Source organism: Cetorhinus maximus, chromosome 7, assembly GCF_964194155.1.
Source record: "Cetorhinus maximus chromosome 7, sCetMax3.hap1.1, whole genome shotgun sequence".
Lineage (NCBI taxonomy): Eukaryota > Metazoa > Chordata > Chondrichthyes > Lamniformes > Cetorhinidae > Cetorhinus > Cetorhinus maximus.
Genome location: NC_135885.1, coordinates 123646130 through 123652163, shown reverse-complemented (window position 1 = coordinate 123652163; position 6034 = coordinate 123646130).

Sequence of the window (6034 nt, the reverse complement as noted above, 5' to 3'; positions counted from 1 at the left end):
GGCAAATGAATTTCAGCATCCTCCCCATCTTTTAGATTCTTCCTTTTCCTCTTTAAACTTGTGCATTTGTGATCTTGTCACCACATAATCTGGAAATATCCTGGATGCTCTTTCTATTAAACCTCTGTTGATTGTGTCTCAACAGGCTGCTCTACTACAGTAGGTATATTCAATATCTGTGATCCAGCTATATCATTCCCAAGAATAAATTGAACCCCTCCAATGGGTAATTTCTCTACTACTCCAACAATCATCTTTCCTGTTTTCAAATAACTTTTTAAATTTACCTTATACACTTAAATGGGTTTGACTCTTCCATGAATTCTTCCCAGATTAAAACTCTCTCCTGCAATAACCCTACTGGACAACAGATGGTACTACCCCATAACATTAAGGTCTGGCTGGCCCCCATGACCCTTAAGCTTTTGACATCCTTTCCTGCGCTTCCCTGTACACATGGATATGCTCTCCCTTTGCATGTAAAATCTTTAACCATCACTGTAACTTGGCCTTTATAACTCCCTTGGGTAGATTGTGAACATGTTCTCACTTCTCTAACTACCACTGATTCTTCCTGCTCCACCTGTACAAAAACCATTAGTTTGCCTTGGACCCAGATCTCAGAGCCCACAGTACTCTTACTTACAGGACTTTTTAAAGTTCCTATCACTGCAATTGGTTTTCTGTTTAACTTCCAACAACTTGATCTTGTATGTCCAGCCTTATTACAATGGTAACAATATCAGTTTCCTTCCTTCAACTCTTCTTCCCACCTTTCCATCTTTAATAGACTGGTGTCGTTCAGCTTGATCCTTATTACTAACATTTTTACCATCACTAGGTTTTCTAAATCTCCAGTTTCCCTTCTGATTTCCATATGGCCATTTTCCTACACTCAACTGTTTGTGTGAAATGTTGTACATATCAGCTAAAGCAGTAGCTTCCCTGATTTTTTTGCTTTGTCTTTCATCTAAACATGTCTTGATGTTTACTGGGATGCTTTTTCTAAACTTTTCCATAATCATAACCCCTCTTACATTTTCAAAAGTCTAACTTAATTTTAATGCCCTGAACCATTGATCCAGGATTTTTTTTTTCTCTTGCAAACTCTACAGATGCCTAATGAGGTCTCTTCCTTAAAATCCTAAACTTAAACTGAGAAGTTTCAGGGACAAGCTCATGAGCATTTAATATTGCCTTCTTTACTGTCTCATAATCTGCAGACTGTTCCTCTGATAAACTTGCATACACATTCATTGCTGTACCTGACAAAACACTCTGGAATATGATAGTCCAAGCACCTCTTGGCCAATTCAATTTATAGTTATCTCTTCGAATGAGATGAAATATCCATCCTCTGTAAATTTAGGCACCAACCGAAGATTCTTAGTTACATCAAATTCCTCAAAGGAATCAAAGTCAACACCTGAATCACTATCTCTTCTTTCTTCCTTTATTCTAAGTTTCATTTTAGGCAATTCATACTGTCTGGCTTCTTCCTCTCTCTGAAGCTCTCCATCTCTTTCCTTCCCTCTTTCCTCAATTGCTAACTTCTCTCTCTCTGAAGTTCAAATTCCAGCTTTCGCATTTCTATATCTTGTAATCTTTTCTTTTTATTTTCCTGCTCTTCTCATTCCCATTGAAACATTTTTATTTCTATTTCTTTTAATCTGTCCTTTTCTTTTTCCTTCCCCTTTCTTTCTAACTGATTTTTTTTTTCATTTATCTTTATTTTTCTCTTGCTTCCAATTCAATTCCTTTCAGTTCCATTTCTTGTTCAAGTTCACGCTTCTTCAGTTGCAACTGAAGTATTACTACCTCCAGCTGTGACACATTAGTTTCAGGTGTCCCTTCCCCCAACTTTAAATACTGGGTAAGTTTTTTAACTATATCAGACTTACAAAATTCCACTTTTATCTCCACCTGCACTTCATCTGCTAACTCCCTCAACTTAAACTTAGTCAAAGATTTCAAATACTCCATAGTTACGTTTCCTGCTCCCAGAAAAGTCGTAGTAATTGCCAAATTCATTTTGCAGTCCAACAACTTTAATACACCTCCTGAGTTCAACATTCTCCTTGTACTCGTATACCTTAGATTCATAAACTTCAACCCAATCAAGGAATTGTAATAATCCCTGACAAGCCCCCAAATTTGTTATGACTACAGCTGATGTTAATTGCTGTGCAAGACAAATCCCAGAGGGATACTTGATTTCAGGGCCATTCACTTTTGTTTTGTACTGATCTCATTAGCAAGAAGTCCAGTGCACTTTTGGGATTTTAAGAATTAAAAGTCGAAGTTTTATTAACAAGAATATGAGAAAACTTAAGCACACAAGGTTACAATTAAAATTAGTCTTACAAAACATTCCCCCAAAAAGACTCTATTTGGTCAGGCACACAACCAAACACCTTCCAGGCAACACTCCCTTATAGATGTTTAACTATAAAAATCTAGTAGTGTTACCCAAGGCAAACAGTTGTAGCTTCAATCAAGGCATACCACATGACATGTAACTCTCTTCCACTCTGCTGTGGAAATCTAATACTTCAGACTAAAACTATTTGTTGCAACCCAAGACTCTTCTGGCTTGACAGGATGGCTGATTCAAACTGCATTTTCTCCCAGCCCAAAGCTACCAGCTAACTGCTACACCTCACAGCCCCCACTAAGCTCTCCACAAAAATGCTACAATATCTTTTTTTCCCCTTTCATCTCCAGTTTTGCTGTTCTCACACCTCTTAGAAACTCAAACCCTTCCAAATATAACATCTTTCATGTCTCTATTTTGTCTTTGCTTTGGGTCAATAAAATATATCCCCTCTTCTGTTTACCTATGGAATTCCCTGCAAGATGCAATCATGTTTCTTGTCATCTCTGACTTTCCTTTGATATTCAAACAAACTCTCAACTTATCTAAAAATGCAAATGTTGATTTTACATATTCACTTGCACCTCAAACCTAACACCTCTATCCTTTTCATATTTTAACCACCCCCAAGACAATCTGTCTCTAGTAACTTTTTCCCAGCTTAATTAAATAATTTACACACGCACAGACTTCTTTACAGAGTGACATAATATTCCCCAAAACTATTTTAAAAATAACATTCATTTTGCTCAAAATTCTCTTTAGTATCTTGCAAACTTTGATCAAATTACCCCTTAACCTTTGAAATTCTATGAAATACAACCATAGTTTTTGTGATGTCTCCTAAATTAACCCTAGGGTCTAAGTATCATTCTTCATTCCCTCCACGGCCAATATATTCTTCCTAAAGTGTGGTGCCCAGAACTGTTCACAATACTCCATATGTGGTCTAACCAGGCATGACTTCTATCCACTTGCTGGTAGATTATAATTCTAGTTCCTTTTTGGGACCATCCTGGATCATGTGTACTTGTCAGATAATCACTCTCAACTTAAGGTTCAGAAAGACAGATCCCAAAGATACAGACTAAGTTTGAAGGAATGATCAAACTCTCCCCAAAAGAAAGGTGTTGTGGGGTGGCTGAGTTGTGCTATTAATGATAGAGTTGATCTGTAGGCACTTCTTGGTTGGAAACATTAATTTTATCTGCAATATACTCAACAGCAACTACAAGTGTGCTTTCAACTCCAACACTAACTCTACACTGACTGCTCAGGTAGCTCGTGCTACTTTCCTATTGGTTACTATAGATCATGCGATCTTCCTAACAAGCATTATTCTTAAAGGTACATTACACACTAAATAAAACCATAATTACTACAAAAGAGAACAGCTGAGAATATTATTGTTCTCCAGATAACCTTATTAACAAGTTTCTGCCACATTATAATATCCTGGATATTGTGAGAATCCCCTCAATAATGTACCTCAGCATTAAAGAGTGTACAGAGACAGGATTCATGAAATACAGAAGACCATGCGAGAGAATATAAATTATAAAATATATATAGAAGTTTATTAATGAACCAAACTTGCAATTCACAGGTGGTGAGACAGTCACAACATTAATAGTTCTGAAAAAAGATAGAAATTTTCAATCTTATTGCTAGTAGAAAATCCAAGTTTTAAATCCAAATATTGTTACAGTAATTTTTTTAATTAGGGTATCCCTAAGTAATATTTATCTTAAACTCTCGAGTGGAAAACTATTGAGTAAGTGAGATGCCTCTGCCCCAGCTAAGGGGAGAATTATCATTGCTGATCTCTATTTATCATACCTTTATCATGAGAATCGCTGGAGTGAATCCAGCAAATCTAAAAATTCAATGTGAGCTTTCAATATTTATACTGCATCTGAGGTTGCATAACTAATTTTTTACATATGGAGATGGTTCCTCAGCTGTAAGTAAGTTCACCCCTCTTTATTTCCCAAACTAGGCTGTATAACTATTAACTTCGAGGTAAGATCTGTCCCTCTTTGACCACCATGAGGCTCACAGCCTGACTTTCCTAGGAATCAACCTTTTCATTATTCACCTAACTGTGTATCAAGATTAGAGAGTTGATATTAATACAGTTTGGGCTTGGCTAGCTTTATCAAAAAATCAGTTGACTGTGGTTTAGGGCTATCAAAATAGGGTGAGGGTGCTCAACATCTTATCAAATATTGCACTGTGGTAGCTTTTGTGACAGTTTGCAAAACTGTGTTATCAACGTTTTACCAGGTGATGAAGTTTGTGACATTAGGGGTGAATCACGCTTATAAGAAGTTATCCCTATGATAATGAGGCAAGCACTTTCATGCAAGGGCCCATAGTCATGTGGTGTGAACTGTATCAACCTTTTAGAAAAAATAGCCCTTTTTAATTTCCAAGCTCTCACGCATTGGAAAATAACTCTTTTAACCTTAGATCCTATCATTATGGCTGGATTTCTCCATACTTTGTATTATAATCCTCTAGATATAAAGGGCAGAATTCCATTAGCCTTTTTGATTATTTTCAGTACCTGTTTATGACTTTTTAATGTCCTATGTGCCTGGAGCCTCACGGCTCTTTGGGTTTCCACTATTTCTAGCCAGTCACCATTTAGAATCCTATCTATCCTTTTTAAGTCTCCTTTACATTGGTGAAACCAAATGCATATAGGGTTATTGCTTTGTGGAATGCCTCTGTTCAGACCTCAAGCATAACCCTGACCTTCATGCTGTTGTCATTTTTATTCTCCAACCCACCCCCACCCTGACCTCTCTGTCCTCGGCCTCCTGCACTGTTCCAATTAAGTTCAATGGGAGCTTGAGGAACAGCACCTTATCTTTTGATAAGGTGCTTTACAACATTTCAGACTGAACATGGAGTTCAACAACTGCTCTCAATTTTCTGAGGAGCAGGAGCTGGCAGTGATTCCGCTGTTGCCAATTGCAATTCCTCCAGATGCTTTTTGTTTTTTGCTGAGCCCATCATGATTACATTTTCTCTTGCACCATAAACCCTTTTGTCAGTTAATCACTCCTATTCTGTACTCTATCATGGACCTTCACTTTTGTTATTCGTTCCCCCTTTCACTGGATCTGTGCGCTTGGTTATAAACTTTTCAAATCTCTAACTTTCTTCAAGTTCTGATAAAAGGTCATCAACTTAAAACATTAACTTTTCTCCCTCCACAGATGCTGACAGACCTGCTGATCATTTCCAGCATTTTCTGTCTTGTTTTCAGAGTTGCAGCATCCACAGCATTCAGCTTTGATTTAAATTGGTATTCTCCTTCTACTGTCCCTATGTCAAGATTGTTCTCTTTCCTTACCATAGAACATATATTCTAGCTTCTTCCACTTTCCATCTTGGCTTCATTGCCTTCCATTTCTCCCTTCTCTGGGAGAATATTTATGTTGCTTTTGGCAATAATTTATCTGCTGTACAAATAATCGCTCACATATTATAAATATAGTGTTAGAAATCTGGTTAGTGTAGTGTCTTGGACCTCTGTCCTCATGCCTGGTCGTTGACTTCAAATCCAACTCATATGATAATTTGAAAGTTCAGAATATATCAAACTTTTACTTAAACACAACTTTTATTTTATTCATTCATGGGATGGTA